This window comes from Oratosquilla oratoria, chromosome 32, assembly GCF_046742065.1.
Source record: "Oratosquilla oratoria isolate Oo_2021 chromosome 32, ASM4674206v1, whole genome shotgun sequence".
NCBI lineage: Eukaryota > Metazoa > Arthropoda > Malacostraca > Stomatopoda > Squillidae > Oratosquilla > Oratosquilla oratoria.
The window spans coordinates 48,675,798-48,687,636 of NC_134808.1; positions in this window are offsets into that span (position 1 = coordinate 48,675,798).

The window sequence follows — 11,839 nt, forward strand, 5'->3', positions numbered from 1 at the left end:
AAGTAAATTTCACGTCAAGGTATGGCGTCTTCTTATGGAGCATCTCGCCGATTTGTGTAAGTACAGAAAACAGCTAAGCTCAGCTTCACACCCCGGGACCATACCTGTCAAGCTACTGTGGTGTCTTGCCGTAAGATTTTGGGTTAGAGATTATAAGATTGTGTGTAAAACTGTAATTAAACCATAAGAAAATCATATTTTATGTCGTTTAATTGTTATTTGTTTCAAAACATGCAGAATGAAAGTACAATGTAAACACATGACACAGTACTGTTTACTTCTTGTAAATAGGACTGTTTTCATCGTAGTGCATACAGTCATGTGTTTACATTGTGTACAACAGTACAGCCAAGACGGAACTGTAAGGGAATTTGTTTCAATTTCTTTAAAACAAACGCATTAAAAACACATCGCATGCAGAGAAAAGGCGTAAGATTTTCAATTTACGCCGTAAGATTAAAAAATCATAGAAATTACGTAAGATTTTCTCAAAAGAACGTAATACTTGACAGGTATGGACCCTTGGACACAATACAATGGCATACTTCACTTTTATATTTGTTTATTATTATAAAAAAAAAATTTGGGGGGGGAGCCACCAGTGACTTTCAATTTGTACTTTATTTACAAAAGCGAAGTACGCTACAGTTGAAACAGATCACACGCAGCAGCACGCGAGTGGTTCATGCGTAATCGATATTGACTGTGCAAAATACCATTTCATTCAGTCGAACAAGTCTAAATATTTAACGTTATAAAATGCATCACGTAAGATTAAAAATTGTCTAGTCAAATCCTATAGTGAAATTTTACCACTCAGTTGATTCACTATCTAGCCAATTGACCAAGACCTTTTGATGTATTGGAAGGTCGATGAAGACGATGCACAGCCATATTGATTGCGTTTGAGCCCAGAGACACTTTCAGATAAACGCCGTGGGAGCTTCACTCCGTACAGGATATGGTGATGTACTGCCTTTTCAACCGTCTTTTACTAACCCCCATTGTCCAGTTAACATTAACTCGAGTAGATTTGAAAGCAAAATATCGGATTCCTGTTGGCAAAATTTGGTAAACAGAAGGTAGCGTCACGCATTTTGACAGATTTGATCGAAATGAATAGATGAATGTATGAACGAATAGATGAATAGGTAAATAAGTATACAAGTAGATAAGAATCATATTTGATATAAATGAAAATTTAATAAACTGAACCTGCTATCGCACGTAGTCACCGTACAACGTTTTGAAACCAAGGCTACTGAATCACCTTTGTCAGGGTGATGTGGTATTAAGGGCAGTGTTCCCTAGAACCTTTGTAGATAGCGGTTTACGCTAACTAGTGGCGAAGGAACAGGAAGACGAACACATTCATCATTCTAGAGACTTTTTTCTTAGTTGTTCATATTTCTAGATGTCCAAATGTGTATAATGCTAAGCATCAAAACATTTGATTCACTGCAGTTCAGATTACGAATCAAACTAAACTATTACAAATTATTCAGAGTACAAAACTTTCAGCGTGTGCGAATAGGGGTACGGTGTGTGTGTGTGTGTGTGTGTGTGTGTGTGTACGTGTACATGCGTGCATGCATAATTCATCGTGGTCTTGGATCACGTGCTGGTCTCGTGATCGACAGCTATTTCCCTCCAGAAGAGAGCTCATATGTAACCGATCTATGGGTAATGCTGTGCCCTTACACGCACTCGCACCCAACTCCCCGCCCACGAGAGTTGGAGTAACGACTCTCAGCGCAGCGGTACTTGGCGGGATTCGAACTCGGACCACTGTAGTGGCGGCCGCGATCGCTACCACTGCGCCATCGCATTGTAGTATGTTTGCGTGTGTCAATGTATGAGCGTGTGCGTGTGAGCCGTTTATGTGTACTTGTGCGTGTGGGTATGAAGTAGCGTGGATTGTGGGTGATTGTGGTTTACATTTCCCGTTTGCTCCCCCCCCCCCTCCACTCTCCGTGGTCATGGACATGGAACTGCTTAGTGTAGGCCTTATGGTCTCTTGCAGTCTCCTTCATTCTTATTCTCTCCCGTCTTCCCCAACTCCCAACACCTTCCCGAATCTCACGTTTTCTCCATACCCCGTGACTTGTCTCACCCGCTTTCTCACCCCGTCTCTCCTCCCACCACCCCCGTCTCTCCCACTCCCCCCGTCTCTCCTCCCACTCCCCCCGTCTCTCCCACTCCCCCCTCCCCCGCTCCCACTCCCCCCTCCCCCGCTCCCCCTCCCCCTCTCCCACCCCCCCCCTCCCCCCCACTCCTCCAGTCTCTCCCACTCCCCCCCGTCTCTCCCACTCCCCCCGTCTCTCCCACTCCCCCCGTCTCTCCCACTCCCCCCGTCTCTCCCACTCCCCCCCGTCTCTCCCACTCCCCCCGTCTCTCCCACTACTCCCGTCTCTCCCACTACTCCCGTCTCTCCCACTACTCCCGTCTCTCCCACAACTCCCGTCTCTCCCACAACTCCCGTCTCTCCCACAACTCCCGTCTCTCCCACAACTCCCGTCTCTCCCACAACTCCCGTCTCTCCCACAACTCCCGTCTCTCCCACAACTCCCGTCTCTCCCACTACTCCCGTCTCTCCCACTCCCCCCGTCTCTCCTCCCACTCCCCCCGTCTCTCCTCCCACTCCCCCCGTCTCTCCCACTCCCCCCGTCTCTCCCACTCCCCCCGTCTCTCCCACTCCCCCCTGTCTCTCCCACTCCCCCCCGTCTCTCCCACTCCCCCCCGTCTCTCCCACTCCCCCCCGTCTCTCCCACTCCCCCCTACCCCGTCTCTCTCTATATCCCTGTATTTTATTTCGCACGGGTAAATTTCCTATTTTTATAGGAACTACTTTGTGTGTTTGTGTCTGTGTGTGTATTCACTTGGTCTTTTGGATCACGTGTTCGACTCGTGATCGACAGCTATTTCCCTCCTGGAAGAGAGCTCAGAGCTCGTAGGTCCGATCTATGGGTAATGCTATGACCTTTCACACACACACACCCCCAACTCCCCGCCCACGAGAGTCAGAGTAACGACCCGAAGCGCAGCTGTACCGAAATTAATTTCGGCCCTGGGCAGGATTTGAACCAAGCACTACGCGCACCACCATGCTAGTAGTTCATCGTTCTACCAACTGCGCCACCGAGTGTGTGTGTGTGTGTGTGTGTGTGTGTGTGTGTCAGCGTGTGAGGCATACTACAAACTTGTTCTACGCCGTAGAGGAACGAGTTAACTTGAATCTTGTTCACCGTTACCAAACCATTACAGTGCCACGGAAAACACACACACACACGCATACACACACGCGCATACACACACACACACGCATACACACACACACACGCATACACACACACACACACACACACACAATACACACACGCATACACACACACACACACACACGCATATACACACATGCATACACACACACATGCATACATACACACACACATGTACACACACACGCATGCGCACACACACACGCATACACACACACACGCATACACACACACACGCATGCACGCGCACACGCACGCATGCACACACACATGCACACACACATGCACACACACACACGCACACATGCATGCACACACACACGCAACACGCACACACACACACACGCGCGCGCGTACGCACACACACACACACACACGCGCATACACACACACACACACACACGCATAGACACACACACACACACGCATACACACACACACACACACACACACACGACGGCGCAGTGGTAGCGTTCGCGGCCGCCATCACGGGAAAGAGAGAGAGAGAGAGAGAGCGAGAGAGAGAGGGAGGTGGGAGAGAGGGAGGTGGGAGAGAGGGTGAGAGAGGGGGTGGGAGAGAGGGAGAGAGAGGGTGGGTGGGAGGGAGGGGGTGGGGTGGGAGAGAGGGGGGGAAGAGGGAGAGAGAGGGGGGAAGTGGGGACTGTGGGAGAGGGGAGAGAGAGAGGAGAGAGACGAATGCGCACGTGATGGACTCAAGAGGCAGCTACTTTCTGTTTTGACAGACAATAGTGACATTGCATGCAAACCCTGAGCAGTTTGTCAGCCTGAACCTCGCAAGAGATTATGGCTAAGATCGAGAGCGAGCGGCGTCACGTGTGACAGAGTTGGGACATCACAGGTGCAGTGTACCATTTCACTGTCGGTACAGTGCCTCGTGCAGTGCAAGGTCGAGATAGTTGCCATGGGATCAACTCACGTAGGCAGCCGTTCCGACGCGACGCCCGAACAGACCACGCGCACTTTCCACCAGCATAACAATCTTCCCAAGACAATGTACTTACATATACCAAAGGTTTTTCTACCCATATAAGGGAGGTAGCCAGAAAAAAAAGCATAAAAACCACTCCCACCCATTCCATCCCTATCATACTCCACTCCCCTCTACCCTCTTCCCTCCCTCTTATCTTGGCACCTCCTGGATGACGGGTCATCCCTGCATCTCGCCCACTACCCTGGGTCAGAAGCAGTGTCACAAGACACAGCACATCCACAGCAAGACAATGTACATACATACATACATACATACATATACCAAAGGCTTTTTCCCTCTTACACGAAGGGTAGCCAAAAAGAAAAAGGCATAGAAATCACTCCCACCCATTTCATTTCCCATGTATTCCACTCCCCTCCACCCTCCTCCCTCCCTCCTATCTTGGCACCTCCTGGATGGCGGGTCATCCCTGCATCCTGTCCACTGCCAGTGTAAGAACCCAAAATATATTTTCCCCCCCAAAGGATTAAAATGATTAAAAGAAAAAAGGTGAGAAGCTTACTCGCCGAGACTGTTGAGTAGGTTACAATCACTGTTTGGGAATCGGAGAGAATTGCGGGATTCGTACCCGCAACTGTGCGAATACAAGACCCTAACCCCTCTTCACCAAATCATACCTCCTACACACTCGGAATCCTTTCGTGTTAGTGTTAGTGTGTGTGTGTGTTAGTGTGTATGTGTGTGTGTATAATAAACACAATACATGGTGGAACAGGGAAAACACATGTTATTCACATCTGAATATCTCCGCGGATTATAGAAATAAGCCAATTTTACTTACATAAAATGAAAGGCATATTAATGTATTTTTTTAAATTTACATTTAATTAGGTTTGGAAAACAATTTCTGTCGCATGACGTCCATCTTTCCGAACACCGACTCTAAGCCTCTCCTCAGAGTTTTATATCGCTTTCTGCAAAATTTCATCAGATAAAGCTTCAGTTTCTTAACAAATGGAAAATTCCACTCAAAGATCTGATTGGACAATTTCGCATAATGAGGTGGAAACGCGTGATAATGCAAGGAGGTATAAGTGAATAGGTGAGATATATTCTGGTGATATAACGCGACACGTATAAACCATGATGGGGAAAAAATCTGGACATTGAAATGCACTTACAATGGTTTGTAATGATAAAGCATTTGTCCGAAAGGAGACCATTTGGTCCAGAAAGAGGTTGGATGCATAAGAAAAAAATGCAACATTTTTCTTGAGTTTTTATTGCATTTGGTGCCTTGCCAAGAGGCTCTTCCATTCATTGACGAAGTGGTTGTCAAAATTATTTCTATCTACTAATAAGATGGACGTCCTTACAATTTGAGAATATTGTTTCTCATCCGGTGTGTATTTAGTATGAAAATATTTCAAATTTCGATGTTTTGAATTCCCTTTAATAGATGAAAGACTTGTACCAAGATGTTTATAAAGAATGGGTTCGAATGCATTAAGCGGTCTTCGTATGCTTTGTTTCTCATTTGGTAAGAGTCTTGTGGCTCACCACTCGCCATCTATCGATGTCTTTAATGAGATTTGGGGACAATACAGAGACCCAGTATTCCAGTTGTGAGCAAATCAGTGCTTTAAATAATTAGTATATGATACCTGTTTTTTTTTCTTTCTTTCTTTTAAGCCAAAAGATTGTGTTCCTATTCCCAGTATCCTGTTTGTTTTGTTTCAGGCAGAAATATTCGTACAATACTAAGATGTTCCAAGGTTGTTGATAATTACAAGAGCCTTTTTCATTCTCCATTTTTCGTTCATGTTTGTCTAAATAACTTGTATTCATGCATATCCTATGTGCTTAACTACAATTACTTGTGTTAACGGTCATTAGCCATTTTTGAGACCATTGATCTTGTTTGTCAAAATCTCTCAATATGCAGTTGATTCGAACGATTATTTGTTCTTCTACACAGCTTAGCATCGCAATAAAATGAAAAATAAAGTAAAATGAAATAAATAAACCCAAAAGAGGAATTAAAATCTGAACTAGGGACTAAGGCAAATATGTCCTGGGTTAATCCAGATTTAAACCTGGGTACCCCAGAATACACCGGGGTAAAGGTGGTTTGGGGATGGGGACATAAAACAGACTATCTCTCTATACCCCCGGGTACAGTTTCCCCGGGGGTGATGTGGAGTTTCTACACCGAATGCTCCCCCCCCCCCCCCGTGATGGACTTCTTGTATTAAAAAACATTTTTGGGGTTGGAAACGAGTGTAGAGGTTGTCGCATGGATTTGAACATCACCTGTTCGGGGTTGTGTTCAGATGTGGATTTCGGGTTCGTTTCGTTTGAGCCGAGAATTGACGACGGCGAGACGGTCAGACCCGACGCTGGAGGCAGAAAGGTCATGTAAGGTCGATGACATGCACAAGGAAAGAGACGCAGAGAGGCGCCCTTTATTTATTTATTTGATTTATTTGTTTATTTATTTATTCATTTATTATTTTATTCCATTTATTCTTTATTTGATATATTTTATTTATTATTTTTTTATTTATTCATTTTATTTATTATTTTTTTATTATTATCATTATTATTATTATTATTTTTTTTTTTTTTCTTCTTTTTTATTCATTCATTTATTTTTTTGGGGGGTTGTGTTATTGTTCCCTCCTGTGTCCCCCACATTATGACTCCTCATACTCCCCAAGGTCTGGTTTAGTATCCTTTATACTACATGAATACATATACGCCAAGAAAGATTTTGCGCGCGCGTGTGCTATGCAGTAAGAGGAAGAGAAGAAGATTAATTGAGAGATGTTTGGTCACAAGGGTACAAGACGTACGAGGAAAGTCGACACGAAACCGAAGACGAACGGAAGGAGGAAAAAGGAATTATCTGTGGGAGGGGAGGGTGAATAGGAAGGAGGAGGAGAAGGAGGAAGAGGGAGGAGGAGGAGGAGGAAGAGGAGGACAAAGAGGGAGGAGGAGGAGGAAGAGGAGGACGAAGAGGGAGGAGGAGGAAGAGGAGGACGAAGAGGGAGGAGGAGGAAGAGGAGGACAAAGAGGGAGGAGGAGGAGGAAGAGGAGGACAAAGAGGGAGGAGGAGGAGGACAAAGAGGGAGGAGGAGGAGGAGGAAGAAGAGGGGGGAGGAGGAAGAGGAGGACGAAGAGGGAGGAGGAGGACGAAAGCAGAGGTGGAGGGAGGAAGAGAGGACAAGAGGGAGGAGGACGACGAGAAAGGAGGAGGAAGAGGAGGACAAAGAGGGAGGAGGAGGAGGACGAAGAGGGAGGAGGAGGAAGAGGAGGACAAAGAGGGAGGAGGAGGAGGACGAAGAGGGAGGAGGAGGACGAAGAGGGAGGAGGAGGAAGAGGACATCCTAAGAATCTGTCGGGAATCAAAGCGAGACAACTCTCAGTGATAGATCATCACCTTTGACCCCTGTGCTTGGAGTTCCAGAGCGAATAGAGGTCATCTTTACCTGCTGAGAGTCTTGGTGGCCCACTGCAGGACCGCCGTTCGACCAGGCAGCTTTCGCATCTCACCACGGGCGATGTCCCTGTTCGGCTTGGCAAGGTTGTGACACGTTGGATATTTGGATGATTTAAAGGTCTAGAGAGAAAGTTGGAAAAACCAAAGTTAAACAAGTAAATAAACATTTTGTATCATTGATTCATTCATGCATCAACTCGTTCATTCATGCATGGAATCATTGATTGATTTATTCATTCGTTAATGCACGTATATGAATAAATAGTGATAGGAGTGTTTGGAGAGGAAGGCGCTCAATAAGGAAAAGGCAAAACGAACGATATGAAACGAGGAAAGTAACTGGTGGGATATACGAGATAACAGGTCACGTGATCCGAGTTCGGAGGGTTTCCAAGAGAAAGAGAGAGAGGTGGGGAAGGAAAAGAGAGAGATGGAGAGACAGACACACAGAGAGAGAGGGGGAGGGAGGGTGGGGGAACGGAGAGAGAGAGGTGAGGAAGGGAGAGACAGACACACAAAAAGAGAGAGATGGGGGGAAGGGAGAGAGAGAGGGGGAGGGAGAGAGGGGAAGAGAGAGAGAGGGGGCGAAGGGAGGGAGAGATAGAGAGGTTGGAAGAGAGAGAGAGAGGGAAAGGCAAGGGGAGGGTTACAAGTGGCTGTGACGTAATTCATCGTCCAGCCTGTTCGCTGACATGTACATCTCCTCCCTCAAGGCGATTTTATTCAGGCGAGGAGACAAATCGATATTCCATAGCCCAAAAGGTTTGAAATGTATGTGGTAGTAGGTGTGTACATAAATGCATTTACAGTACACCTGTACACGTACGCGCACACATACACACACACACACACACACACACACACACATATGCACACACAACACTCGGTGGCGCGGTTGGTAGAGTTCCTGGCCGCCACTACGGCGGTCCGGGTTCGAATCCCGCCCAGGGCTGAAATAATTTCAGTATCGCTGCGCTGCGAGTCGTTACTCCGACTTTCGTGGGCGGGGAGTTGTGTGTTTACGTGTAAGGTCACACTACTACCCATACATCGGTCATATACGAGCTCTGAGCTCTCTTCCGGGAGGGAAATAGCTGTCGATCACGAGCCCAACACGTGATCCAAGACCATGGTGAACCACACGCGCGCGAGCATACACACACACACACACACAAACACACACACACACACAAACACACACAAGACTAAAGAACAACTACAAAATGGCGTTATCCTTTCAGGGTCATTTCCAGGGTCCTTATTTAAGGACCCCGTCTCCTCTTAGGCCTTAGGCTGAAGAGTTCTTGCCACACCCTGTCCCTGTGACGTCACATTGGAGGCTGTGGGGACGAAAGATAACAAGAAGAGAGAGAGACTTGTTTGGTGTGTGTAATGTTGTGTGTTGTGTGTGTGTGTGTGCGTGCGTGTGAGAGAGAGAGAGATTCACCATGGTCTTGGATCACGCGTTGGACTCGTGATCGACAGCTGTTTCCCTTCCGGAAGAGAGCTCAGAGCTCGTATATGACCGATCTATGAGTAGGCTAATGCTGTGACCTTACACGCACCCAACTCGCAGCCCACGAGAGTTGGAGTAACAACTTGCAGCGCAGCGATACTAGAATTATTTCAGGCCTGGGCGGGATTCGAACCCGGACCCCCGTAGTGGCGGCTAGGAACTCTACCAACCGCGTCATCGAGTCGTGTGTGTGTGTGTGTGTGTGTGTGTGTGTGTGTGTGTGAGAGAGAGAGAGAGAGAAAGAGAGAGATGATTCACGGAAACGTCATATTAGGTAAACGTCCTCCGATTTACCAAATGGTCGTATTGGTTCCTGCAAATGCCAAGGAACGAACAAGACGGCAGTGGTGGAAGGGTTTGGGTCACAGGAACATGGTGAGATACATAGACGGGACCCCACGAGCGTAGCTCCCCTTCCCGTATGATACAACTAGGTAAAAATACACACACACACAGAGGTGTGAAAACTCGTTTTGTTTACAAAAAATTGTCTGTGTATACTTTGTGACGAATGTGGATAGGAGGTAAAGGGAACACGGGCTGAGGGAAATATTTTTATTCCTGACTGGTTTCGCCTGAGTGGCTTCCTCTGAAGAAGCCACTCAGGCGAAACTAGTCAGGAATAAAAGTATTTCCCTCAGCCCGTGTTCCCTTTACCTCCTATCCACAAAAAATTGTCTCTTACCCAACAGCTTGAGGTACGGAGAAACATTTGGATTACTGTTTATAATGACAAAAATTCTCTAAGAACGAGAGAAGTACGACAAGACTATTTTGTCATAAATTTCCCATTCATTTCAATGAAGTATGCTTGGGAGAGAACTTCCTACCCAGATATAGTATGTATGCATACATATGTATATATGTATTTTATGTATAACTATGTGTCATAATATATTTATGTATAATATATAAAATGTAATACTATGTGTAAATATGTACTGTATGTATGTATGTAAAACATGTATATAGGTGTATGTATAAATATGTTATATACTGTTAATATATATCTATACGTAATAATATGGTGTATATAATATATATGATATAGATATATATGTATAATGTATTATACTGTATATATATATATATGTCTATATATGTGTATATATATATATGTATAATATATATATGTATATATATATGTTATATATAGAGTGTAAATATATGTGTATCACATATATGTGTTATATATATTGTGTAAATAATATGTAATATATGATATAGTATATTATATATGTATATATATATATTATAAAAGATATATGTATATATATATATGTCATATATATATATTGTTAATTACTATATATCTATGTATATATATATGTATATATATATGATATAATATATATGTATATATATATGTATACATATATAAATGTATATATATATGTATATAATATGTATATATATATATGTATATATATATATGTATATATATATATAGTATAATGTAAATGTATATGTATATGTAAGTGTAAAAGTATGAATATATTATTATTTAATATAAAGTATATTATAAATATATGTATATATAATATTAGAATGTATATATATAGTATATATCTACATGTATATATACATAGTAATATATATATGTATGTATATATACTATTTGTATACTATCATTATAAATATGTTATATATATATAATGTATATCAGATGTAAATATCAAATGTATATATATGTAATTATATATTATATATATATGTAAACTTAATTAGGTTATAAATATTATGTATATATAATATTTAGGTATATATATTAGTATGTATATATAAGTTATAATGTATAGATATATTATAGTATATATATTATATGTATATGTATATATTATTATTATGATGTATATATATATATTGTATAATGTATATATATATATATATTATGTATATATATAAATATATAGTATATATACTACATATATGTATATATATATATATGATATATAAAATTATGTATGATATATATATAAGTATGTTACTATATATATACTAATGAATACTCCCCTATATATATATATATTATCTATCAATTTATCTATGTACACACACACACACAGACACACACATACACACACAACACACACACACATACACAACACACACTCTCACATTAACTCACACACACACACACACACACACACAAATACACACACACACAGATACTCACACACACACACACAATGTAACACACAAATACACCACCCACACATACACAACACATACATTATATACACGTAATGTATATAACACACACACACAAAACACAAAACTATGTTATACACACACACTATGTATATACACAACACACTACACATATAATACAACACACACACAAATATGTACATACTATACATTTCCACACATAAATGTATATATATATGTTATATACACATATATATATATTGTATATATATATATGTAATTATATAATTATATATAAAATATGTACCACACGTACATGAATTTATATATATATATTGTTATAGTATATATATATATATATAATGTTTATGACAGACAACACACACACATACACACACACACACACCATGACACACACACACACATACACACACTCACAG